The sequence below is a fragment of the Pseudophryne corroboree genome, chromosome 2 (genome assembly GCF_028390025.1).
Source record: "Pseudophryne corroboree isolate aPseCor3 chromosome 2, aPseCor3.hap2, whole genome shotgun sequence".
In the NCBI taxonomy this organism is placed as follows: Eukaryota; Metazoa; Chordata; class Amphibia; order Anura; family Myobatrachidae; genus Pseudophryne; species Pseudophryne corroboree.
This window is the reverse complement of record NC_086445.1, coordinates 934,335,512-934,363,356: the sequence shown is the minus strand read 5'-3', so window position 1 is coordinate 934,363,356 and position 27,845 is coordinate 934,335,512. Positions and strand designations below refer to the sequence as shown.

The window sequence follows — 27,845 nt, the reverse complement described above, 5'->3', positions numbered from 1 at the left end:
CCCATCTTTGGGGTCTATTTGGTAAAGATATAAGGGTCTATGTACTAAGCCTTGGAGAGAGATAAGTGGACAGAAATTATTATTATTACCAGTTATTTATATAGCGCACACATATTCCACAGCGCTTTACAGAGAATATTTGGACATTCACATCAGTCCCTGCCCCAGTGGAGCTTACAATCTGTATTCCCTGCCACATGTACACGCACACACATTCACACTAGGGTTAATTTTGTTGGGATCCAATTAACCTACCAGTATATTTTTGGATTGTGGGAGGAAACCGGAGTACCCGGAGGAAACCCACGCAAGTACGGGGAGAATATACAAACTCCACACAGTTATGGCCAAGGTGGGAAATGAACCCATGACCTCAGTGCAGTGAGGCAGTAATGCTAACCATTACACCATCCGTACTGCCTTATACACAGAAATAAAGTAGCAGCCAACCAGCTCCTATCATTTTTCAAACACAGCCTGTGTTGAGGAGCTGGTTGGCTGGCTGGAACTTCTTCTCTGTCCAACGTATCTCTCTCCATGGCTTAGTACATAGACCCCATAACGTGTAAAAAGTTGCGGTTTATCACAAAATCAACACCGCTGTATTTAACGGAAATAATCTGTCAACTTGAAAAAGGGCTGACCCGCGAGTAGCGACTAGAGGCTGTGCGAAATCCATGCACCGGCACAGACTCCAGAGGAGGACCCTGCTCCCCTGGTGCATCTCCAAACAAACTCATAACAGCATCCAGAGATAGCGTTATGGTTCTCAAAAAATATTACAGATGCTTTGCTTCTCTCCACTATATACTGTAAATACTGTTCCTGCACAGTCTCCGCTAATACCAACGAGAGCTGCGGGAATAGCATGGACAAACAAGTCTGAGCAATCTGTGATTTTTCTGCACTCTTCTAAATAAAGAGAAATTATATTTTAGGCTTTCTCAGCTTGAATGCTGGAGAAAAGCCATGTTTGAGTTTATTAAACAGACCCCGTTTTCCTCCTAATAATGATTATGATCCCCTCATTCTTGTTGCAGTAGTGTCTTCCTTCCTACTGTCAAATTAGCTTTCAATTTATTTTCACTTTTTATAGAATTTTGAAACCTATTTAAATTACTACACTTATATCCGGTTCTAAAAGTGCATACAAAATATAGTAGGATTTTTTTTTTTGGTTGTTTTTTTATGGGATTCCAGTAAAGGAAACTCATTCAATTCAACATGTGGTGATTGAACAATTAGCTTTGATACAAATAATCCATAAAAAAAAAAAAAGAACCGTAGGAGGCAGATTCAATTGTACGTCCTGTGGCACATAGATCTGACAGTTACAGTAGTGCCTCCCACCTCACGTCCACCGCACGCACCTGAATTCCCCCCAACAAAAGTTAAAATTTAGCTAATTGGTGGGAATGAAGCCAAATCCCTTATTTGTAACAGTGTAACACATACACCAGCAAAGGACAGTCAGACTGCAAGTGTTCGCCACTAAGGGCTGTATTCAATAACTGTCAGAAGCTGCCGTCTTGTCGGAAAGACGGCAGCTTCCAACAGAAATAGGTCGGAAGGGGTTCCGACCTATTCAATAGGGGTTGTTTTTTTCCGACAAGTCAGGAATTCCCGACTTGTTGGAAAACATGTGGATCGGCGGAATAGCCGCCGATCAACTTCCTTCTGTTGGAAATGGGACCAAATCCGACAGGTTTTGGTCCCCTTTCCGACAAACTCAATCTGACTTAAAAAAGTCGGGTTGAGGCGAGGCGACGAGCGGTGCTGCGGGCCGCGGAGATCGGTGGGGGACATGTCTGCGGTGGCAGGGGGAGGCGCTGCAAGGAGAGACCTCTCTCCCTGCTGTGCCTCCCCCCGCTGCCACAGACATGTCCCCCCACAGCCAGCTCATCCCGACGGTCGCCGATCTCTGCTCCCCCCCGCCGCCATCTGCACTCCTGGACACTGCGGTCAGTGCATCCGCTGACAGCAGCGGCCGTCCATTGAATAGGTGCTGTCGGATCCATTCCGATAACTGCATGTCGGAATGGATCCAACTTTTATTGAATATACCCCTAAGTTGTCAGTTACCTGGTTCTAACCACTTTCTTACAGCTGAATACAATGGCAGTGTGGCACTGAAGCTACCGGGCTTGTCAGTTGTACCTTCAACATTTGCCTCCAGATTAGGGTGGCCAATCCCAGGATCGGGTTTGGTGAGATCCTGTGATTTAGGCCAAAAATCATCCAGGATTCCCGGCTCCCCCTGTGCAGCGTGACGTACTCACTCGCTCTCCCAGGTACCATTGTGTGTGTGATTGGGAGGGCGGTGACACAGGAAACAAACCAATCCCGGGTACCCCGGGAATGACTTTTTTTCAATCCGGGTGAATTAAAAAAATAAAAATAAAAAAACGGCCCGGGATTGGCCACCCGAATCCAGATGTATTTCGTTATTCCCCTGGTCTGTCAATAGCAGGTCTGTGATAGAATTTAAGGACACCACCTGCCAAAGAAAAAAAATTGTTTCCAAAGAAATTTAGACGGGACACTTTGGAATATAATTTTTTTCCTATCTAATATACAGGCTGAGACGTAAAAGGTCAGCTTTGGCCACCTCCTCTAACCGCATACAAGAGGTGGGTGCAGGACCAGGAGCTACAGCGCCGTTCTACAAGTGGAAGGCATCCTCTGGCAGGTAACTGAGGTTAAGAATAAGAAGGAATATTCATAAGTATTTTCTACTGATAAACAGCAAATACAATACTGGCAACTAGGGAGGCCAATCCCTGGCCATTTTTTCAATCCCGGGATTCGGGATTGAAAAACGGTCAATCCCGGGATTCCCGGCATCCCGGGATTGCAGTAGGGACCAGTGAAGGTTGTAGGGAGCAGCGCTGGAGGGAGGGTGTAGGTAGTGGTGCGGGAGGGAGGGAGAGTGTAGGTAGCGGTGCGGGAGGTAGGGAGGGGGTAGGTAGCAGTGCGGGAGGGTGGGTGTAGGTAGTGGTGCGGGAGGGAGGATGTAGGTAGCGGCGCGGAAGGGTTGGTAGCGGCACGAGAGGGAGGGTGGGTGTAAGTAATGACACTTACTATTAGGCGGGCGGCCGCGGCAGCCATGGACTCACTGAACGCGGGAGCATTTCAAATGAAGCGCCGGCCGCCAGCCAACCAGAGCTGGCGGACCGGCAGCCAATCAGGGAAGCGGTCGCAGCAGTGGCTCCTGATTGGCTGCCGCTGCTGCGGCAGCTTCCCTGATTGGCTGCCGAGCCGCCAGCTCTGATTGGCTGGCGGCCGGCGCTACATTTGAAGTGCTGCCGCGTTCAGCTTGTCCATGGCTGCTGCGGCCGCCCGCCTAATAGTAAGTGTCATTACTTACACCCACCCTCCCGCACATGCGCACTGTAATCCCTTGAATCCCGGGATTGGAAGCTTCAATCCCGGGATTCAAATCCCGGCATTTTTGGGCCCAAATCCCGGGATCCCGCCGATCCCGATCCCGGGATTGTCAGCCTACAGGTTTACTTTCATTAACTATATAAGAGCGTTGAAGCATAATTGTGTTTGTTGTGTGACTAAGACGGTAGCTGATAATATCATTTGGATTTATATTTCCTATAGTGTTAGCAGTTTCATCTATTATACAAAAGGATGTTGGAAGCTATGCTGTAAGTGGATTACGTGCAGTGACAAACCCAGCTGTCAGTGTAATAAATTTTGAATGAGATGTCCGTCTTAATTAAGACATTAGAAGGAAGATGTACTAAATCTTGGAGTATGATAAAGTGGAGAGCTATAGGGCGAGATTCAAATTATCGCAGGCGTACCTGCTGGTAGCTATTCAAATGTTGCTGCCGATGGGCACGATAACTTAATTTCGGCTCGCTACCCCAGGGGGTGGTAAGCTGAAATGACGAAAAGTGACCTGTTTGGGCGCCCAAACGAGACTTTTCACACTGCACCCATTCATTTAGTCTGGTTTTTTTTAAACCCGACTGATATAGGCGCGATAAGCACCATAACGGGGGGACAATTGAATATCGCCCTGCAATCTGCCATCACTTTAGACGGAAGATTGAGCGTGATTAAACGACTGAATTCAACCCATAAAGTACCAACCAATCAGCTCCCAACTACAGGCTGTGTTTTGAAAATGAGAGGTAGCGGATTGGTTGGTACTTTGTCGCTCGCCAGAGTGGAGCGTGGCAGCAGGCCAAGACTGAGCACCTAGGCCTATGAAAAGGATAAGGCTTGACTAGGCTTAAGGTGGCCAAGATGAAGCCTGTGAGAGTCAAGGTGGCCAGTCAATGTAGAGGTATCATAGCATGAAGATTATATGTCATGTTCCTGTTGGAAGGCCCCAACATATGTAAATTTTGTATGGGATACATCCTGCCACTTACCACATGCATTCCAGCTTTTTTTTTTTTTTTTTAAACATAGTACACATAAATAATGGTGATTAAAACCGCAAAGGACAGCTCTTCTGGTCAAAGTTGTAAGGACTTCCTGGTTCATAACCTGGGAGTACTGCACAATCGCGGCTGTCGGTGGACACTGGGAGGGATCCTGCTGAATCCCTAACTGGGAATTCTGAGTAAAGAAGCCCATAGGCTTAGATGGCACTCACTTTATGAAGCTTGATATATACGAGGAATGCGGTCATAGTGTTAGCACATCCAACCCCAGGTCTTGAAACGTGTACATAGATCAAGTCTGGTTGTCCCTCATTTAGGGGTATATGTAGTAAATCCCAGAGGCCTTCCATAGAACATTGGGGGTAATTCCAAGTTGATCGCAGCAGGAATTTTTTTAGCAGTTGGGCAAAACCATGTGCACTGCAGGGAGGGCAGATATAACATTTGCAGAGAGAGTTAGATTTGGGTGGGTTATTTTGTTTCTGTGCAGGGTAAATACTGTCTGCTTTATTTTTACACTGCAATTTAGATTGCAGATTGAACTCACCACACCCAAATCTATCTCTCTCTGCACATGTTATATCTGCCTCCCCTGCAGTGCACATGGTTTTGCCCAACTGCTAACAAAGCTCCTGCTGCGATCAACTCAGAATTACCCCCATTGTTTAAATTTCTACTAATTTTGGTCAAATTTATCATCTTATGTATCAAGTATATTTCAGCGGGAATAAGAAAACAAAAACACTCTTGAATGCAATCACATCGCATTTTAGTTTTAAGATTCTGATGAAGAAACATAAACCATGCGTTCTCTGCTTGTGTGTTGGACATGTGCAGTGCATCAATGTCGGCATTTTACAGACCGGGCGGATGCTTTCCTCTTCTGACAGAAGAATAAGGTAACAAAAGAAGGTAAGTGATTCAATTATTGCTCCATTTGCTTGCTAGTACAGGGGTAGGGGGGGGGGGGGGGGGCACATTTCTTCTAGCTGCCTCCTGAATTGGCGAGAAGAAATGTGGCTTGGGCTCACTAACTAGGAGTTTACACAGTTTTGCCCGATATACTCAGCTAAACCTGGTCTAATTAGGAGTGACAAGCTTGATAATTAATGGGTACCAGGAACAAATGAAATGCTCTGTTGGGCACCTATTCATTATTGCGGCGCCCAAAACAATTGAATCATACCATGGTATTTTTTTTCTAAAACATAACGTAAAAATATATATAAAAATGAAGTTCCCAAAAAAAAAAAATAATAATAATAATAATAATAATAATTGAGACGGATGTTGGACTGTGACAAGTGCAAATGTGAAAAAATGACGTCAGCACAAGGGTGAGAAAACCCTCATCAGTCAAGGTGTTAACCCTCAGGCCTAAGCACTATGGGAAGTGCTAGTTTTTGCACGTCACCACTTAGTAAATAAAAGCCAAGAAAGGTAACTATGAGCAAGCAACCATCCTTGGTGATCATAACATGGTGCAAATTAGTTTTGCTTCGACATTTATAATTTATGCTGTACAGGTTACCACCCGGAACTGCAGGTTTGTTTATCAAGACAATAGATGAATGTTTTATCTACAGATTAAAAAGGCTTAATCTAATATCCAAAAATAAATACTATAATTAAACCCATTCCTTTAAGCCCAAAATAATCACGTTATGTAACAAAGAACAGATTAAAGAAAAATAAACCCAACTGTGTTCTTTCATAGGTCCACTGGCATCCAAAATATTAAAGTGTGCAGTGTGTACACCAATATCAATATTTGTTGCTGTAGCACAGTAAATGTTTCTATTCATTACTGAAGAACAAAGGGTAAACCTTACTACACCAAATATTTACAGGAACAAAATATAAAAGCATCAAAAAGCAAAAGCACAACACATTAAGATGCATGCCCTATCATGCAAGTACAAGCTTTGTACAAAGTGTATTTAATACATAAATCTGCCTTAACTGGGTAGCAACCAGAAAAATGAATGAGACAGAGATGCTGCCTGTAGGTACATGAATGATTGGAGTCATTTTACTAAAAGGAAACACAAACTAAATCAATGACATAATATCATTTTTATAGAAGGTCAGGTATATATTAAGATTATCAACAATTATATATAAAACACCAGCTTCATTCGTAGCACTTTATATTTGAGTACATAGTAATAAAATGAGACTTGGTATTAACAAAAGGGGGGAGGGAAACAATACAGCGGGAAGTGCCACCAGGTGCTGACGCAATGCCTGGCTGTGCACTTATCCGCGACTTACTGTAGTGGCAACAGTGTAAGTTCTCTCTCAAACCTCTATAGGGGCGCGAAGGGAAACTGGTAATACCTGCTGGAACGATGTGCCATTATTGAATAGCATATTGTGCAGATGTTGGCAAATTAATTCCCCCCCAAAGAGGTAAGAGGGCCCTCATCGTAAGCCTGGTATATATGACTGTGAAAAGAGACGGCACTGGAATTTTTTAAAACCCAGTTTCTATGTCATTGGGGGGGGGGGGGGGGATTCAGTTATTTTCCTAATGGACGTCAATTTTATCTGTCTGCTTCATTCGCGGCTATATATTGGCTTCTATTGTATTTATTAGTCATGATTGTGGGCATGAAAAAGGGGTTGGGGTGCGAGGAGGAGCAGTGGGAGTCTAGGCAGAGCTTAGTCTACCTTTGGCGCCCAGTCTCTGTTATGGATGACGTGGGTGCAGTGCTGGGGTGCCTGACTTGCAGGCTCCTACCTCTGATGGGCAGCAGCTCCATGGGGGAGTGTGTGTGTGTGCGTGTGTGTGTGTGTGTGTGGGGGGGGAGAGGGTAAGTGTCTGATTGGCTCCAAATTTATTCTGCAGCAGTACAACGACCCCAAACATACAGCCAATGTCATTAAGAATTATCTTCAGCGTAAAGAATGCAGGGGAAGATGTATTAAGCCTGGAAAAGTGACAAAGCAGTAAAAAGTGGAAGGTGATAACGCAAATGACAGTTAGGAGCTGATTGGCTGGTGCGTTATCACCTTCCACTTATGTGCAAGTGTACCTAGAAGAATTGATGCTGTTTTGAAGGCAAAGGCACCAAATGCTGATTTGATTCAGATTTCTCTTCTGTTCATTCACTTTGCATATTGTTAACTGATAAAAAATAAACTAATAACACTTCTATTTTTTAAAGCATTCTTACTTTGCAGCATTTTTTCCACACCTTGCTAAAACTTTTGCACAGTACTGTATATCTCACTCTCTCGGATTATTATATTATAATATATATATATATATATATATATATATATATATATATATATGTATATATATATATATATATATTAGAGATGAGCGGATTCGGTTTTACTCGGTTTTACTCGGTTCTCAAAACCGAATCTTATTGGCTATCCAAAACACGTGACACCCGTGAGCCAATAAGATTCGGTTTTGAGAACCGAGTAAAACCGAGTAAAACCGAATCCGCTCATCTCTAATATATATGCACATATATATACACACACACACACACACACACATACATATATATATACACACACATATACATACACACATGATAAACTCGTGAAGCGTTTGCGACTACCTAAATGGACGAAGCTGCGTTAGGGGTTATTTACTGTAAATGTATGTTTAATAATGTGTTTCAATCTGTCATATGTAGTGCTCTATGCACAGTTGTAGGAGTACATATTTAAGTGTATTTATATTCAAGATGTACTTGAATGTATTCTAAAAGGGAAAAATACACTTACTCTGTATGAGGCTGGAGAAGGAATCACTATCTTCTGTGACTAGAATATGGGATGTTAAATTGTCATTTCCTAGTAGGAGGTCTGACAGATGACAAGACCTTTTTTGACGAATGACAAGACCTTATGATGTTGGTCAGTGCACAGCAGGTAATCTGCTTGGATTCTGCTGTTCTTGTGAGAAGGTAATAACAGTGATATGAACAAACCTTTGGTTACAGCACTTTTGTTTTCAGTGATTTCCTGTATATTATTTACAGCTACATGAATCGCAGGAGGAAAACAATTTGATAATTTAAGTTGTTTTCCTGTACCATTTGTTCATCATTACTGTATAAATTATATGGATACTTTGAATCTGTGTGATCAAAATAAGAATGTAAAGTACCAGTTCCTGGGTAATGTAATATGTATTTATTTATATTTTGTGAGAAAGCCTGATTGATTAAACAGACCACAGGGCGTAACTACCACCCTGTGGAATTGTGTGTTGGAATAAGATAAAAAGGAAGGCTGTGAGCCCTGAATGTGTACATCTTCTGTGACATCTTGAAGTGTGGAACTGCTGTAACCATCTTTTATGCTGTATCCCCTTGAAAAAGGGTTGAGTCTTCATTAAGACTTTTTTGGGCAAATAAATATCTTGCCTCAAGACAACTGGCTTTTCAACACCGGCAGGGGAGGTGAGAGGGTGCACTGGTCAGATGGTTAATAAGATGGATAAAATGCTCCTGCTCCTTGGCAAGGCAAGTGGGGGCATTGCGGGGTAAGTGGTTTTGTGTTTTATGGACACCTGGCTTGGTGAGCATGTCTCTGATGAACTGGTACATCTCACAGAGTAGTTCCTCTTCTTCTCTCCCCCTTTTTTCTCTTTTTTCTTTCTTTACCCTTCTCTCTCAATTTCTCCATTTCTCTATATATCTGCGGACTCTCATCCATGATCCACAGGTTTATCCTGTGCCTAACATAGACAGCAGATCCGTCCCGTTTTTCTGTCTCTCTCCCCAATCTTCTTTAGGTGCACTCTCATTGGTGAGTCGGCTATAGTAGGCCCAAGAAATTACTACCATACCCCACCGACAGAGCCCGATCTCGTCCGATCTTGGAAGCAAAACGGTGGTGGGCTGGGTCAGTATCTGTGAGGGTGACCCCCAGAGAATACCCGGTGTTGTAATTCGTGACCTTCTCGACTCTAAGCCAACAGCAGGATCACCACATTTTCCTTTAATCATCTCTTTTGCTTATTTCTCTGACCTGTGTTACTTTTTCTAAGTACCGTCTTCCTTGATATGTCACAGATCTGACATTGGTCAATGCTAATAAGGATCTATACTCCTGAAAACATTTCGGTTCAATGACCCTTGGAGGTCCTAGTAATACAAGCTGAGCTTGTGCTGGTGGGATAGGATCAGGGTGTAGAGCCAGAGTGTCTACATCCCTCCTGAAGTCTACTAGTATAGACTAACCAGAACATTTCCAAATTTTCAGAAAATTTTCTAATTTTTAATGATTGGTTGTGGATTATACTCACCCCAATTTTTCTAGTTTGATAAACCACATCAATTAGACATGGCATCTCTCAGAGATGCTGGCGGGCTGAATCATATATGTGTGTACTAATATATTTCGTTGAATTAATTGTGGTGGATTATATAAGAGTGGATTTTTTCTTAAAATAATGAGATAATAAAAGTTATGTTTTAATATCTTCATACTAACAAATCAAAATAAGAGTGCACCCACACAAGAGTCTTCTGTAAATCGTTTTCTTCGAACTGGTACATCTGCCAGGTTATTGTCTTTACAGAGCGGACAGTGTAATGGAGCTTTTGGGGAAAACAAGGAGGGAAGGGGGGGGGGGGGGGGAGAGGGGGGGGGATTAGTTTTTATATTAATGAAGGCTACTGTACGACTGTTACAGTCTTGCATATGTCATGTAATCCTCAGTTGGAGACCCTTTTTATTAACTGTAAACCATTTTATTCCCCTCATGAGTTTGCCTCATATTTTGGTTGGAGCGTACATTCCTCCACAGGCTTGTGTAAGAGAAACACTACAACAACTGGCTGCTTTTATGACGGACATGGAGAAAAACAAAAATCCAGATTCGCTCTTTATTGTATTGGCCAATTTCAATAAAGCAAATCTCTGTCGGGAATTACCAGTACAGGCAGCATATTTAGTGTCCAACAAGGGATTCAAGTATTTTGGATCATTGTTATACCACCTTAAAGGATGCTTATAGCTCTGGGCCTTTCGGATCACTGTTTGGTTCAGTTGCTACCAATTTATAAGCAGAAAGCGAGCTCTGTATAGCCTGTGCTTAAGCATGTGCGGAGACCGACTAATGAGGCGAAGTTGGAACTAGTTTTGAGTGTACTGATTGGAGTGTTCTTGAGGCTGCAGCAGTTGATTTAAATGATTTTACTGATTCGGTAATATCATATATTAGCTTTTCAGAAGTTTTGTGTTTGGCAACCTTTCATACTTATGATAATGACAAACCGTGGTTTACTGCAAAGCTTAGGAAGACAAGGAGGGGGCTGATATGAGTGGGGGATAGAATCCTGTATAATCAGGCCAGGAACACTCTGAACAAGGAGATTAGGGAGGCAAAGAGGTGCTTTGCTAATAAGCTGATAAATATTTTTTCAGCTAATGATCCTGTGTCACTGTGGAGAGATCTGCAGATTAATTCCAATTGTAGGAAGACATCTACCCACTCTGCTTTGAGCCAGAAATTGGCTGACGAGATGAACAGCTGGCTCCCGTTGTTACAAAGAGCTTTAATAGAGCTTTGAAATTGTGTGTAGTACCATCCTGTTTCAAGTGTTCTACAATTATCCCGGTGCCTAAGAAGTCTACTAAGGGCCGTACACACTAGTCGATTTTGTAGATGACATCACTCATTTTTACCCTCCTGAGCGATATCGCGTACATTATCTCACAGGGTGAATGCGGCAAGCGATGCCCGATGCGCTCTCCGGGGGGCGTTAATCTCGTCCATGTACCACCAAAAGAGATACAACGGAATACATGAAAATAAAATATACAGATGCGCTTGAAAAAGACTTTATACACGTCTTGAAACGCACTGATGGAATCAGGGGACAATCACTCTACCAGTCATTGGAGAGAAAATATACTTGGAAGGTTCCTAGAGACCCACCTTACAAGACCTGGGATCAGATAGGAGAACTCATACCCCCGTCACTCTGAAGGCTCATACACACCAGGCGATTTTGTAAGCGATATCGCTAATTTTTACCCTCCCTCGTTTACAATATCGCCCAGTGTGTATGCTGCAGAAGACGGACGATGTGCGCTCCTGGTGGTCGTTAACAACCCCCTCTTTCGTCTGTGCTTGCAGCTCAATCTGACGATATCATTAGATGCTGCATGTGCAGGCCGGCTGCAGCATGAGGTCACTGCGCAATATCGCACAGTGTGTATGCACAGTATCCGTGGCCTGGCCCAGGAGGGGAAACACTAGACGATATTAGCAACATCTCCACTTCTATAATCCTGCACCATAGTAAATATACTCCAAAGTATCTATATGGTTTATGCAGCATTAAGGTTTGTATTTGACTTCATAACAGACAAATGGTTCTCATCCTTTCCTGCATATACCTTTTAGGATTCGCATATCAATCAGACCAGCTGTCTTACTACACATGGGATGCAATCAATTTGCCGGCGGTTAGAATTCAGATGCCGGAATCCCAACAGCCGACAATGCCGCCAGCCAGAATCCCAGCGCATAGGAGCTATTACCACGTGTGGGTGTCCACGATACCCATAGAGTGAAAAAAGAACCTGTATCGAGTGCAGCAAGAAACTGAGCCCGCAGCATGTAGAGCGCAGCAAGACCGCAAGGGGACTCTCAGCGCACGCCCCGCTGCCGGGATCTTGACAGCCGTCATCCCGCCTGTCAGTAAATACTATGTATTCCCTGCACATAAATAATTACGGATTACATTCCAAAAGGGGCAACCTAATTTCCTTCCTCCCCTCATACAGTATATCTGTACAAGAAAACACTGAATTCAACTCTTCTTGACTCTTTACATACAGAAGCACAGAAGTCCCCCGTTAGTAACACCTTTCCCACAGGAACGGCAGAATCCAAGCACATTACCTGCTGTGCACTGACCAACAACAAAATGACTTGTCATTCATCAGACCTCCCTGCTAGGAAATGACAATTTAGTATCCCATATTCTAGTCACAGAAGATAGTGATTCCTTCTCCAGTCATATACAGAGCAAGTACATTTTCCCTTTAAAATACATTTAAACATGTAATCCTTCACATTATTAAACACACATTTACAGTACACTGTGCCTATCGCCGTTTTGTCCATTTAGATAATGGCGAGCGCGCTACGAGTATATCATGTGGGACGGATCTCCAGCCACACTGAGGTTGGTAAAATTTACATCTAGTGTCTGGGCTATTAATAATAATAATAATAATAATAATTTTATTTATATAGCGCTCTTTCTCCCATAGGACTCAAGGCGCTTAACAGATACATAGCATAATATAGTACAGTAAATAATGAAGTACATTTTCATAAAATACAGAAGCATGAAGATACTAAAAGGGACAATTATGGGAATGCTTGAGTAAACCGAAAAGTCTTGAGTCTACTTTTGAAGGATTCTATAGTTGGGGCCTCTCGCACTGTGCGGGGAAGTGAGTTCCATAATATGGAATTATGAATTATGGAATTAATATGGCGGCTGTGTTTTTTCTCCTTTGCTGTTTTCTATGTACACAAATTACTGCACCTCTAGTGACCAGTCTGTCAAACTCTTGAATTTGCAGACGATACTACAGTCATTGGACAAATAAAGGATGGTGATGAGTCTGCGTGTAGAACAGAGGTTTAACAGCTGGTTCATTGGTGCAGTCTAAATCAAAAACAGTCAGAAAGGATAGTGGACTTCAGAAGGCATTCTTCAGTGGTGTCCTATCATTATTATGGATAGTGTTGTGTTTGTGGTGGACACCTTCATGTTTTTGGGGTCTGAGATTTCCTGGGACTTGAAACAGGGGTCCAACATAGATGCTATTGATAGGAAAGCTCAGCAAAGGTTGTATTTTTGCGGCAGCTTAGGAAGTTTAATTTGCCAAAGGAATTGTTGATACTTTTTTTATACGGCAATCATTCAGTCTGTCCATTGTACATCAATCACTGGCTCAGATGTATTAAGCCTGGAAAAACAGGATTTTGATACCTACCGGTAAATCCTTTTCTCCTAGTCCGTAGAGGATGCTGGGTGCCCGTCCCAGTGCGTACTTTACCTGCAGTTTTGTTATAAGAGTTACACAAGTTGTGTTATATTAGTTTCAGCATGTTGCTGTAATTGGTTCATGCCTGTTGGCGTTTGTTCTGTTGAATGCCATGTTGTGCGGCATGGTTGAGGTGTGAGCTGGTATGTATCTCACCACTAGTTTAAAGTAAATCCTTTCCTCTAAATGTCCGTCTCCCTGGACACAGTTCCTATAACTGAGGTCTGGAGGAGGGGCATAGAGGGAGGAGCCAGTTCACGCCCATTGTAAAGTCTTAAGAGTGCCCATGTCTCCTGCGGATCCCATCTATACCCCATGGTCTTGATGCCGTCCCCAGCATCCTCTAGGACGTATGAGAAAGGGATAAAGCAGTGATAAGTGCACGGTGATAACGCACCAGCCAGTCAGCTCCTAACTGTCATTTTTCAAATCCATAATGATTGGCTGGTGCGTTATCACTGCTTTATCATACATCTGCCCCATAGTGTGGTTTGGATCAATTACAAAACAAGATACTGGGCCAGATGCATCATCGCTTGGAAAGTGATAAAATGGAGAGTGAAAAAGTACCAGCCAATCAGCTCCTAACTGCCATTTTTCAAACACAGCCTGTGACATGGCAGTTAAGCCCTGATTGGCTGGCACTTTTTCTTTCTCCATTTTATCACTCTCCAAGCAATGATGCATCTAGCCCAAGAACAGACTTCAAAAAATTTGTAACGGGCAGCAGAGAGAATTATTGACATTGACCTCAGCCCTTTTCAGAAACTGTATTTGACCAGAATTAGGAAGCAAGCAAAAAACATTGTGGTAGATCGAACACATCCAGTTTATGATCTATTTCAGTGATGGCTAACCTTGACATTCCAGCTGTTGTTGAACTACACATCCCAGCATGCCCTGCTACAGTTTTGCTATTTGGCCATGCTAAAACTGATGCAGGGCATGCTGGGATGTGTAGTTCAACAACAGCTGGAGTGTCAAGGTTAGCCATCACTGAGATTCTATTTCAATGACTTCCTTCTGGCTGGCATTATAGAACTCACCAGGTAAAAACATCTAAACCAGGCATTCCCAACCATGGTCCTCAAGGCACACCAACAGTGCAGGTTTTAGTGATATCCAGGCTACAGCACAGGTGACTTCATTAGTAACTCAGTTATTTTGATTTAACCATCTGTGCTGCAGCCTGGATATCACTATAACCTGCACTGTTGGTGTGCCTTGAGGGCCGTGGTTGGGAATGCCTGGTCTAAACACTTGAATAGCTTTTTTTCCACAGGCTGGTATTTTGTTGAATAACAGAGCCAGAGATGGGGGATGTGTGTGGCATTTGGATGTAATATTTTAACATTTACGTAGGGGATAATTCTTGGATCGGTTTGGGTAAAAAGGATATTGAAACGGTGTAATAATAAATGTATATATATATATATATATATATATATATACATACACACACACACACACACACACACACCGTATTTGCCGGCGTACAAGACGACTGGGCGTATAAGACGACCCCCCAACATTTCCACTCAAAATATAGAGTTTGTTATGTACTCGCCATATAAGACTACCCCCTCTTCCGCACACCTTCCACACACCAAATAAAACGTAAAAGAACATCAGATTTGATTTGATTTCTCAGGAACACAGGCAGGCAGCCCACAACCCAGAGGAACTCTGGCAACACACTGTAGAAGACTAGAAGAAAAACAGCGGGCGCCACCTCCTCGTGTATAACCTTTTAATAGATCCATAAAACAGAGATAAAAATTATACTCACAAACATAGGAGTATGACAGGCACATCAAGAGTATAAACACTGGATCAACAAAACCACGGGATAGGTAACATGTTTCTGGGGACCTCGCTGAGCTCCCAAAGGAATATTCATAATAGTGTGAGGGTTGCTAAGACCCCTCCCAATCCTGTATTATACCAGCCAATAGTACCGTAAATGCCAGAGGCTAATTAACTAAAGCTGAATGGAACAATAAACCTATGACTGTCCCTGTGTAGGAGCCGGCACTGCATTCGAGAGAGACTTGCCACAGCACAGCTTCACCCGCCGGCAGCGCCGGACACTCACCGGACACAGGTGAGATAGAGGCACTTCACTGGGGGGGGCAGCCAACATCTTCTTAACCCCCTGGATTGCTGAAAACGGGGGTCCGCCCGCGAGGCCACGCCTCTGTTTCGCAACTTCCCGCATTGGGTGTCACCAGGTGACGCCCCTGGCTATATGTATGCCAGGCGTATAAGACGATATATAGATATATATATAGATATATATATATATATATATATATATATATTGCAAGAATTGGAAAAACAAGCGCCCAAGAGTGTAATTATTAGGGTCAGGGAAAATGAAGGTATAAAAAATGGATGATAAGGATCGATTTAAAACACTTATCTGGCAGGTAGAGACTTGAATCAAGTAGTAGTCTTTTTGAGGATTAAGAACATGCGGATAAAACAGAAAAAACTAACATAGTGTGTACCGTTTATGTTGCATATTATGTTACTGTTTAGTTTCACAGGCCTTATTAGGGAACTTAGCTTATTCCCACAGAGTATAAATTTGCAGCCTGCGCAGTATATATATTAAAAATACAAGAAAGTTTTTAATAACATAATCACATAAAAACACACATAAAAATAGCTGTATAGCATGCGTACAGGATAAAAAATTAAATCAGGCTTATCTGTCCATGAATATGACTGAAATGCATGCGTACAGGATTTAAAATAGTTTTAGGCTTATCTGTCCATCAAGAGGAGGTGTCTGCAGTACCTCCAGACACCTGCAGACACCTCCTCTTGATGGACAGATAAGCCTAAAACTATTTTAAATCCTGTACGCATGCATTTCAGTCATATTCATGGACAGATAAGCCTGATTTAATTTTTTATCCTGTACGCATGCTATACAGCTATTTTTATGTGTGTTTTTATGTGATTATGTTATTAAAAACTTTCTTGTATTTTTAATATATATACTGCGCAGGCTGCAAATTTATACTCTGTGGGAATAAGCTAAGTTCCCTAATAAGGCCTGTGAAACTAAACAGTAACATAATATGCAACATAAACGGTACACACTATGTTAGTTTTTTCTGTTTTATCCGCATGTTCTTAATCCTCAAAAAGACTACTACTTGATTCAAGTCTCTACCTGCCAGATAAGTGTTTTAAATCGATCCTTATCATCCATTTTTTATACCTTCATTTTCCCTGACCCTAATAATTACACTCTTGGGCGCTTGTTTTTCCAATTCTTGCAACAAATTTTATATGCATGCCAAGCATATCTATATGTATTACAAGCTGCCGCTCTGATAATTTACTGAGAAGTGCTTTTATATGAAATAGGGACTTTTACCTCACGTATCTTCTTTTAAAATCTTTTTTAATATATTCACTACGTTTTACTATATTTCTAAACAATACTTTTTATACTGTGCACTATTACCACATAAATTGCACCCGAGCGCCGTGGTCTTCAATTATATATATATATATATATATATATATATATATATAGCCTGTGACCGCATTGCTAAAAATAAGATTTTACTCACCGGTAAATCTATTTCTCGTAGTCCGTAGTGGATGCTGGGGACTCCGTAAGGACCATGGGGAATAGACAGGCTCCGCAGGAGACTGGGCACTCTAAGAAAGATTTAGTACTATCTGGTGTGCACTGGCTCCTCCCTCTATGTCCCTCCTCCAGACCTCAGTTAAGGAAACTGTGCCCGGAAGAGCTGACATTACAAGGCAAGGATTTTGGAATCCCGGGTAAGACTCATACCAGCCACACCAATCACACCGTATAACTTGTGATAACATACCCAGTCAACAGTATGAACAACAACAGAGCATCAAACAACGGATGCCAACATAACATAACCCTTTATTAAGCAATAACTATATACACGTATTGCAGAAAGTCCGCACTTGGGACAGGCGCCCAGCATCCACTATGGACTACGAGAAATAGATTTACCGGTGAGTAAAATCTTATTTTCTCTAACGTCCTAGTGGATGCTGGGGACTCCGTAAGGACCAAGGGGATTATACCAAAGCTCCCAAACGGGCGGGAGAGTGCGGATGACTCTGCAGCACCGAATGAGCAAACTCAAGGTCCTCCTCAGCCAGGGTATCAAACTTGTAGAATTTTGCAAAGGTGTTTGAACCCGACCAAGTAGCTGCTCGGCAAAGCTGTAATGCCGAGACCCCTCGGGCCGCCGCCCAAGAAGAGCCCACTTTCCTTGTGGAATGGGCTTTTACTGATTTTGGATGCGGCAATCCCGCCGCAGAATGAGCCTGCTGAATCGTGCTATAGATCCAGCGAGCAATAGTTTGTTTTAAAGCAGGAGCACCCAGCTTGTTGGATGCATACAGGATAAACAGCGAGTCAGTTTTCCTGACTCCAGCCGTTCTGGCCACATAAATCTTCAAAGCCCTGACTACATCAAGCAACTTGGAATCCTCCAAGTCACGAGTAGCCGCAGGCACCACAATAGGTTGGTTCAAATGAAAAGATGACACCACCTTCGGCAGAAATTGTGGACGAGTCCGTAATTCTGCCCTGTCCATATGGAAAACCAGATAGGGGCTTTTACATGAGAAAGCCGCCAATTCTGACACCCGCCTAGCCGAAGCTAAGGCCAATAGCATGACCACTTTTCACGTGAGATACTTTAGCTCCACGGTCTTAAGTGGCTCAAACCAGTGGCATTTCAGGAAACCCAACACCACGTTGAGATCCCAAGGTGCCACTGGTGGTACAAAAGGGGGCTGAATATGCAGCACTCCCTTAACAAACGTCTGAACCTCAGGAAGAGAAGCCAGTTCTTTTTGGAAGAAAATGGATAGGGCTGAAATCTGGACCTTTATGGACCCCAATTTCAAGCCCATAGTCACTCCTGACTGTAGGAAGTGCAGGAACCGGCCCAGCTGGAATTCCTCTGTAGGGGCCTTCCTGGCCTCACACCAAGCAACATATTTTCGCCATATACGGTGATAGTGTTTTGCTGTCACGTCCTTCCTAGCATTTATTAGCGTAGGAATAACTTCATCCGGAATGCCTTTTTCCGCTAGGATCCGGCGTTCAACTACCATGCCGTCAAACGCAGCCGCGGTAAGTCTTGGAACAGACAGGGCCCCTGTTGCAACAGGTCCTGTCTGAGAGGCAGAGGCCATGGGTCCTCTGTGAGCATTTCTTGCAGTTCCAAGTCCTTCATGGCCAATCCGGAACAATGAATATTGTCCTCACTCCTCTTTTTCTTACGATTCTCAGCACCTTGGGTATGAAAGGAAGAGGAGGAAATACATAGACCGACTGGAACACCCACGGTGTTACTAGCGCGTCCACAGCTATCGCCTGAGGGTCCCTTGACCTGGCGCAATACCTTTTTAGCTTTTTGTTGAGGCGGGATGCCATCATGTCCACCTGTGGCAGTTCCCATCGATTTGTAATCTGCGTGAAGACTTCTTGATGAAGTCCCCACTCTCTCGGGTGGAGGTCGTGCCTGCTGAGGAAGTCTGCTTCCCAGTTGTCCACTCCCGGAATGAACACTGCTGACAGTGCTTGCACGTGATTCTCTGCCCAATGAAGAATCCTGGTGGCTTCCGCCATCGCCACCCTGCTTCTTGTGCCGCCCTGGCGGTTTACATGAGCCACTGCGGTGATGTTGTCTGACTGAATCAGCACCGGTTGGTTGCGAAGCAGAGGCTCCGCTTGACTCAGGGCGTTGTATATGGCCCTTAGTTCCAGGATATTGATGTGCAGACAAGCCTCCTGACTTGACCACAACCCTTGGAAGTTTCTTCCCTGAGTGACTGCCCCCCATCCTCGGAGGCTTGCATCCGTGGTCACCAGGACCCAGTCCTGTATGCCGAACCTGCGGCCCTCGAGAAGGTGAGCACTCTGCAGCCACCACAGAAGAGACACCCTGGCCCTGGGGGATAGGGTGATCAGCTGATGCATCTGAAGATGCGATCCGGACCACTTGTCCAACAGATCCCACTGAAAGATCCTCACATGGAACCTGCCGAAGGGAATGGCTTCGTATGACGCCACCATCTTTCCCAGGACTCGCGTGCAGTGATGCACCGACGCCTGTTTTGGCTTTAAGAGGTCTCTGACTAGAGTCACGAGCTCCTGAGCCTTCTCCGTCGGGAGAAACACCTTCTTCTGGTCTGTGTCCAGAATCATGCCCAGAAAGGGCAGACGCGTCGTAGGAATCAGCTGCGACTTTGGGATATTCAGAATCTAGCCGTGCTGTTGCAACACTTCCTGAGAGTGTGCTACGCTGATCAGCAACTGCTCTCTGGACCTCGCCTTTATGAGGAGATCGTCCAAGTATGGGATAATTGTGATTCCTTGCTTTCGAAGGAGCACCATCATTTCCGCCATTACCTTGGTAAATATTCTCGGTGCAGTGGACAGACCAAACGGCAACGTCTGGAATTGGTAATGACAGTCCTGTACCACAAATCTGAGGTACTCCTGATGAGGTGGATAAATGGGGACATGCAAGTAAGCATCCTTGATGTCCAGAGACACCATAAAATCCCCATCCTCCAGGCTTGCAATGACCGCTCTGAGCGATTCCATTTTGAACTTGAATCTTTTCAGATAAATGTTCAGGGATTTTAAATTAAATATGGGTCTGACCGAACCGTCCGGTTTCGGTACCACAAACATTGTGGAATAGTAACCCCTTCCCTGTTGAAGGAGGGGAACCTTTACCACCACCTGCTGGAGATATAACTTGTGAATTGCCGCTAACACTACCTCCCTTTCCATGGGGGAAGCTGGCAGGGCCGATTTGAGGTAACGGTGAGGGGGCATCACTTCGAATTCCAGCTTGTATCCCTGAGACACAATCTGTATAGCCCAGGGATCCACCCGTGAGCGAACCCACTGGTAGCTGAAATTTCGGAGACGCGCCCCCACCGCTCCCGGCTCCCCCTGTGGAGCCCCAGCGTCATGCGGTGGATTTAGTGGAAGCCGGGGAGGACTTCTGTTCCTGGCAACTAGCTGTATGGTGCAGCTTCTTTCCTCTACCCCTGCCTCTGGCAAGAAAGGATGCACCTCTGACTTTCTTGCTTTTTTGTGATCGAAAGGACTGCATTTGGTAATACGGTGCTTTCTTAGGCTGTGAGGGAATATATGGCAAAAAATTTGACTTCCCAGCCGTAGCTGTGGAAACTAGGTCCGAGAGACCGTCCCCAAACAATTCCTCACCCTTATAAGGTAAAACCTCCATGTGCTTTTTAGAGTCGGCATCACCTGTCCATTGCAGAGTCCACAGGACCCTTCTGGCAGAAATCGACATTGCATTTATTCTAGAGCCCAGTAGGCAGATGTCCCTCTGGGCATCCCTCATATATAGGACAGCGTCTTTTATATGCCCCAGGGTCAGTAAAATAGTATCCTTGTCCAAGGTATCCAGTTCCTCAGACAGAGTATCTGTCCATGCTGCTACAGCACTACACATCCAAGCCGACGCAATTGCCGGCCTCAGTAGAGTACCTGAATGTGTATAAACAGACTTCAGGATACCTTCCTGCTTCCTATCCGCAGGATCCTTTAGGGAGGCCGTATCCTGTGACGGCAGGGCCACCTTCTTAGATAAGCGTGTCAGAGCTTTGTCTACCCTAGGGGAGGATTCCCAGCGCATCCTGTCCGTTGGCGGGAAAGGGTACGCCATAAGTAACCTTTTGGAAATCAGCACTTTGCTATCAGGAGAATCCCACGCTTTTTCACATAACTCATTTAACTCATGTGAAGGGGGAAAAGTCACTTCTTGCTTTTTCTCCCCAAACATATAAACCCTCTTGTCAGGGACAGGGTTTACCTCTGATATGTGCAATACATCCTTCATTGCTATAATCATGTAGCGGATGGCTTTAGCCATTTTAGGCTGCAACTTTGCATCATCGCCATCGACACTGGAGTCAGAATCCGTGTCGATATCTGTGTCAACAATTTGGGATAGTGGGCGCTTCTGAGACCCTGACGGCCTCTGCGCTGTAGGATCAGGCATGGGCTTCAGCTTTATCCAACCTTTTATGCAAGGAGTTTACATTATCATTTAACACCTTCCACATATCCATCCAATCAGGTGTCGGCGCCGTCGGCGGAGACACCTCATTCATCTGCACCTGCTCTGCCTCCACATAGCCCTCCTCGTCAAACATGTTGACACAAGCGTAACGACACACCACACACACAGGGGATGCTCTATATGAGGACAGGACCCCCACAAGGCCTTTTGGAGAGACAGAGAGAGAGTATGCCAGCACACACCCCAGCGCTATATAACCCAGGAATCACACAGTAACTTAGTGTTTACCCAGTAGCTGCTGTATATATGATTAATGCGCTAAATTTATGTGCCCCCCCTCTCTTTTTACCCTCTTTCTACCGTGAGTCTGCAGGGGAGAGCCTGGGGAGCTTCCTCTCAGCGGAGCTGTGGAGAGAAAATGGCGCTGGTGAGTGCTGAGGAAGAAGCCCCGCCCCCCAAGCGGCGGGCTTCTGTCCCGAGATTTGGTGTAAAAAATGGTGGGGGCTCATGCATATATACAGTGCCCAGCTGTATATATGCTGCTTTTTGCCAGGAGGTACTCAATTGCTGCCCAGGGCGCCCCCCCCTGCGCCCTGCACCCTACAGTGACCGGAGTGTGTGGGTTAGTGTGGGAGCAATGACGCACAGCTGCAGTGCTGTGCGCTACCTCATATGAAGACAGGAGTCTTCTGCCGACGATTTTGACGTCTTCTTGCTTCACCCGCCGGCTTCTGTCTTCTGGCTCTGCGAGGGGGACGGCGGCGCGGCTCCGGGAACGGACGACCAAGGTAAAGTTCCTGTATTCGATCCCTCTGGAGCTAATGGTGTCCAGTAGCCTAAGAAGCGCAACCTAGCCGCAGTTAGTAGGTTTGCTTCTCTCCCCTCAGTCCCACGTAGCATAGAGTCTGTTGCCAGCAGAAGCTCTCTGAAAATAAAAAACCTAACTAAAATACTTTCTTATTAGCAAGCTCAGGAGAGCTCACTAAAATGCACCCAGCTCCTTCCGGGCACAGATTCTAACTGAGGTCTGGAGGAGGGGCATAGAGGGAGGAGCCAGTGCACACCAGTAGTACTAATTCTTTATTAGAGTGCCCAGTCTCCTGCGGAGCCCGTCTATTCCCCTATGGTCCTTACGGAGTCCCCAGCATCCACTAGGACGTTAGAGAAATAATATATATACAGAGCGCCCCAATGTTTATTTATACACTAATGTACTAAGGCGAGTGAGCTCACTATGGTAAATGCTGAGCTCTCGGTATATATTTTTAAAGCAATGTGGTCACAGGCTACTGCACCCCAGGTGGAGAGTGCAGGTGTGCACCCCATTCCTAGGAATGGTGAGTGCGGTGGTATTCTGCATGTATATACAGGTTGAGTCTCCCTTATCCAAAATGCTTGGGACCAGAGGTATTTTGGATATGGGATTTTTCCGTATTTTGGAATAATTGCATACCATAATGAGATATCATGGCGATGGGACCTAAATCTAAGCATAGAATGCATTTATGTCACATATACACCTTATACACACAGCCTGAAGGTTATTTTAGCCAATATTTTTTATAACTTTGTGCATTAAACAAAGTGTGTGTACATTCACACAATTCATTTATGTTTCATATACAGCTTATACACACAGCCTGAAGGTCATTTAATACAATATTTTTAATAACTTTGTGTATTAAACAAAGTTTGTGTACATTGAGCCATCAAAAAAACAAAGGTTTCACTATCTCACTCTCACTCAAAAAAGTCCGTATTTCGGAATATTTGGATATGGGATACTCAACCTGTATTTGGTTAATTTTTAGTGGATCACAGCTCTCTCATAGACCCCTGTGTAAGCTTACTTACTTTAAACCTGTGTCAGCTGCTTTCTTGGTGGTAATTTAGGAGCTGTCTTGGTGACTGTCCCACCTTTAAAAACCATAAGTTAGTTGGCAGGTGAACTTTAAACCTGGAAGCTTATTTTCATTTTGACTCTGATGTGATAGCAGTGGCCAGGTTTTCAATAGAGAAGGACTTGCAGTGAATGGGGTCCCTTGATGTTGGGCTGCAAGCTTAAATGAATTGTAGAATTCATGAACTAAATCCCCACTGTTTACTTATATTCTGATGTATTAAGCAGAGTGAGCTTACTATGTTGAGGTGGGCTCCCGATAGGATGGATGGATAGCCCAATTCAGAGGTTGATGCAGTTGCAGCCGCGTCTGCACCTTATGCTGCAGTGCAACTGCAACATTATGCTAATGCCACAAAAAAATGGGCTTCCTACTGAGACACCCGCTGGCTGGATTGCAAATTTCCGCACCTACATGCCATTGGTCGCATTGGACACCCCATTATGTCAGTACCGAATGTCCGTCAGAACACTTCCGCTGATGCCAGTGCACCTGCATTTTTTGACACAGTCACTGACCCCAACACACATGCATCTAACTAATCACCCCCCTGTAACCTCCCAGGAATGTCCCCAAAATTGCCTCTCTCCGCGTATTCATTCTGCGTCTGCCGACAGCAACAATCTGTATGCATACGCATTGTGACTCAGACGCATGTGTGGATCTAAATCATCATCATCCGCCTACGTTCCTCATCAAAACTGCATACACCTCTCAATCAGGCCCAATTATGTGTGTAGGGGAATGTAGTGCTGACAGTTACATTACTGAAAAGTAACACACTGTTCATGCAAGGCAAAACCTTGTTTTTGGTTCTGCGCATGCTCAGTCATGCGCTTACTTACCAAATGTGAATAGTCTCCAATTCACATGGTTACATCTGCAGTGTGACGAGCTGCAATTGTATGCACAGCTCCAGCCTCAAACTGATTAAAATGTGTATATAAGCTTTATAATAGTCTGTATACATTTATATTTATGTGGTTTATAAATAAAATGTATAAAACCACATGGTAATTTAGGAGCTGTGTTGGTGACTCTATATAAAGCCTATATATACATTCTGATCAGTATAGAAGCTTTTGGGAGGCTGGAGCTGGGCATACAATTGCCTCTCGTTTTAAGATCCTGCAGCGACTGATGACCCTCTGTCCCTGCATTTTTTGTCAGAATTACAAATTTTCTTCATAGAACGCCATTCTGAAATAGCGTTATATAAAGTAAAAATTTATCGTGAAGTTTAGTGTTTTTATACTTGTTGAATAGCATAAAACATTAAACCGCAATAGAGATTAATGGATTGATCATTACTGTGCAAGATTCAGCTAAATTGGTATGAACGGAAAATATAATTGTGTTACCTTCTCAGCTAACCCTTTGCCAAATAACGGGGTTACATGAAAATTTTTAACGAGATAATAAACGTCCTGACCAGAGCCCAACACCAATGGAGGAAAACAACTGTAATAGTTTAAAGTGGGAATAAGAGAGATTTACTCAAAAATAAACTTTAGGATATTTAAAAATACTTTAAATTTAATTTGAGAATAACAATAAAATAAAATAAAAAAATGAAAACAATTTTTTTCAAACAAAACTCACATCCCTCCAGGGTGGTGAGTTCTTACATGACCACACCACCTACAATAGATGCCCAAAAACAAGTTTTCATGACGGTTTAAAACAACTGAATTGCAAACCCCATGTTAAAGATAGGCAGGCTCTAGATGCCCAAACCCACGACAATTGAATTGTGTGCAACTTGTTAGTAAAACAATAACCTAAATGTACAACACACTGCTTTGTGGAAGGACAATAACATAATTAAAGAATAAAAAAACAAATGTACAGTTTGACACTATAGTGACAGAATCTTAAATGCCTATTCTTTAAAAAGGAACAGAGCTTGGCATGAATAGTTGCAGTAGATCAGGTTACTGCTCAAAACACGTTTTACCGAAAGCTTGACAGAAAAAGGACAAAACATACTGGAGATACTAGTACCACAGGGCAGAAAAGGAGGAGGAGGAGGAGGAGGAGGAGGAGGAGGAGGAGGGTGTGTGTGGTCAGCATCTCGACTGTGCCCTCCGCCTGTGGAGGAAGGATTCATTGTTTTTCAGCTGCTTTGTTTTCCTCTCCTGCGGTTTTTCATTTCCAAAGTTACGAAGCTATTGAGAACTACCTTGGCAGACACAAAGATGACTCCGTCTAAATATAAAAATCGCCAACATTATTACAACTTGGCAAATAAAATGTTGGAGCCATCCAATTAATTCTTTCCTGATCAGATGCCAATTATGAATGTGAACCTTTCTTACCAAAATGCATGGGGACAGCTAGTAATTAAAAATATAAAAAAGGGCATGGCAAAAACACAATATTCAAAATGAAAAAAAAAAAGATTAAAAAAAAAAAAAAAAAGATACTGGGCTTCACTGGTGTAATCTGCACCATGACTAAACCATGTTGCAGAGCAAAGTGAGGAAAATGAGCACGTGCAGACAGATGTAGCATTTGTGCGCTACCTGCAAAAGCAGACGGTATTATCCCTCAACGCAGTTCTGTCACATTTTCACTCCTTTCCGGATATCTCATACATGTCCATTACCATTAGGACACAGCTTCATTAAACATTATTGGGAGATGACAACGAAGCCTGTGATGTGGGCACCTGTCACTGGTCAGCTGGGACTATCACAGCAGGTGAATTTAAATGGCCCAAATGTCCAATTATCCTCTGATTGAATCAAATTTTTATAACTGCTGAATATGTTGCTAAATGCAGTCAGACAATGCCCACCATCTGCCTCCATGTTCCAACAGCAATAGCCCTAGCCATGTGCGACACACACACCCCTCTCACATCTCCAATGCCGGATTCCACCCGGGAATTGGAAACGGGTCCTTTCCAGGTGGGATCCGGCATTGGACCCTAACAGCACAACCTGGCAATATGCCATAGCCGTCGGGGGTGGAGCCGGTAGCGGGGGCAGATGAGCTCATCTCCGCGCTGCCTCTCCATATGTAGTAAACGGGTCCCGGGTCGAACCCGTTCACACTGCCACTGACCCGGTATTCAACTCGGGAATAACCCTTCTAATAACCAGTGTTGAATTACCAGGTCAGGAGACCCAGAAATTTTCCATGACCCCTTTTAGATTGCACAGTGACCCGTGCCGACCCGGCAATATACGGGGTTGATACCGTTGTGTGACGTGAAAGAGGTAACAGAAATGCAGGACTAGATTGTGGTGGGGTGGGTGCCGTGGAGCACTCACACAGGGTCAATATGACCCAGCAATCACCGAGAACACCTGTTCCCAGACGGGGGCTGCCTCAGCTCTGTATTCTGCATGTACAGACTGCATTACAGCGCAGAGCAACCTCCCAGTTCCCCTCATCATTGGCACAGACGCAATGTGCCACATGACTCTGGTGATGAGATTCGAGAGCCCAGCCTGAGCATGGAGAACCAGAACGGAGTGGGTGCTGCCACGGTGTATACGGAGGGATGGGGTACTGTGGCCATCATATTGGGGAGGGGGGGCAAGGCAAGAGGCCATTTTATTGGAGGGGGCCCCCACAAGCCTTAATGTGACACTGTTGAGATGGTCAGATAAGCCAGGTATGGTAGGCGTAACACCGACAGGTGAGGTCTGGTAGAATTATATGCAGAGGATAAGAGGAAGCAATGGCAACTGTACTGAATGGTTAGCTTTGCAATCAGAGTTACTAACATCAGTATATTAAATGTAATTCTTTTTTATTCCACGTGTTTACAAAACCACCTATATCTTTTTTTTTTTATTATTATTATTATTATTATTATTATTCAACTGCATAAAACCCATGAGTTATTGCTTACATTACATTTTTGAGAATGCCATTATACTTCTGGTATCTACAACATTTTTAATGCACATAACGTTCCTCCAATGAGCCCTTAAGTGTTCATACTGTAGCTTCAAAATAGTACTCCTGTTTTGCTTTCACAGGATAATGCACTGATACAATCCAGTATGACTGTTCTATGTTAACAGTCCCATTGTCTATGGTAAGAATGGCTTCCATTCATACAGACAAGCTTCCTGCTGACTGTATTATATCCATACAGGTGAAGAGGTTATGCTACTCCACCTTCTTATACCCATTTCAGACGTAAGACCTGGGAAATTCCCGGGTCTATCAAGCCGGGAAAATCCCATGTCTCAGTCAGACCCGGGTCATAAGCAGGTTCGAGCACCAGGTAGTTTTGTATTACACATACTGGGGCCGATTCAATTATTTCTCTCCCTGGCCGCTACTAGATGGCACCCAAGGGAGCAATTCAATTGTTGCTTCATTCGGGTGCACATGCAGCCGGAGAGACATTTCAGCTCGCAGCCTACCGAGGTGCAAGCTGA

The 27,845-nt window shown here is 44.0% G+C and overlaps 1 protein-coding gene and 1 pseudogene across 2 annotated transcripts in view; one reads left to right on the top strand and one right to left on the bottom strand.

The window, feature by feature from the left end:
• The window catches only part of ST3GAL6 (ST3 beta-galactoside alpha-2,3-sialyltransferase 6), a 358,764-nt gene that overhangs the window by 268,816 nt on the left and 62,103 nt on the right, over positions 1 to 27,845 (bottom strand). The window lies entirely within an intron of this gene.
• LOC135052205 (5S ribosomal RNA) lies at positions 9,212 to 9,330 on the top strand (annotated as a pseudogene).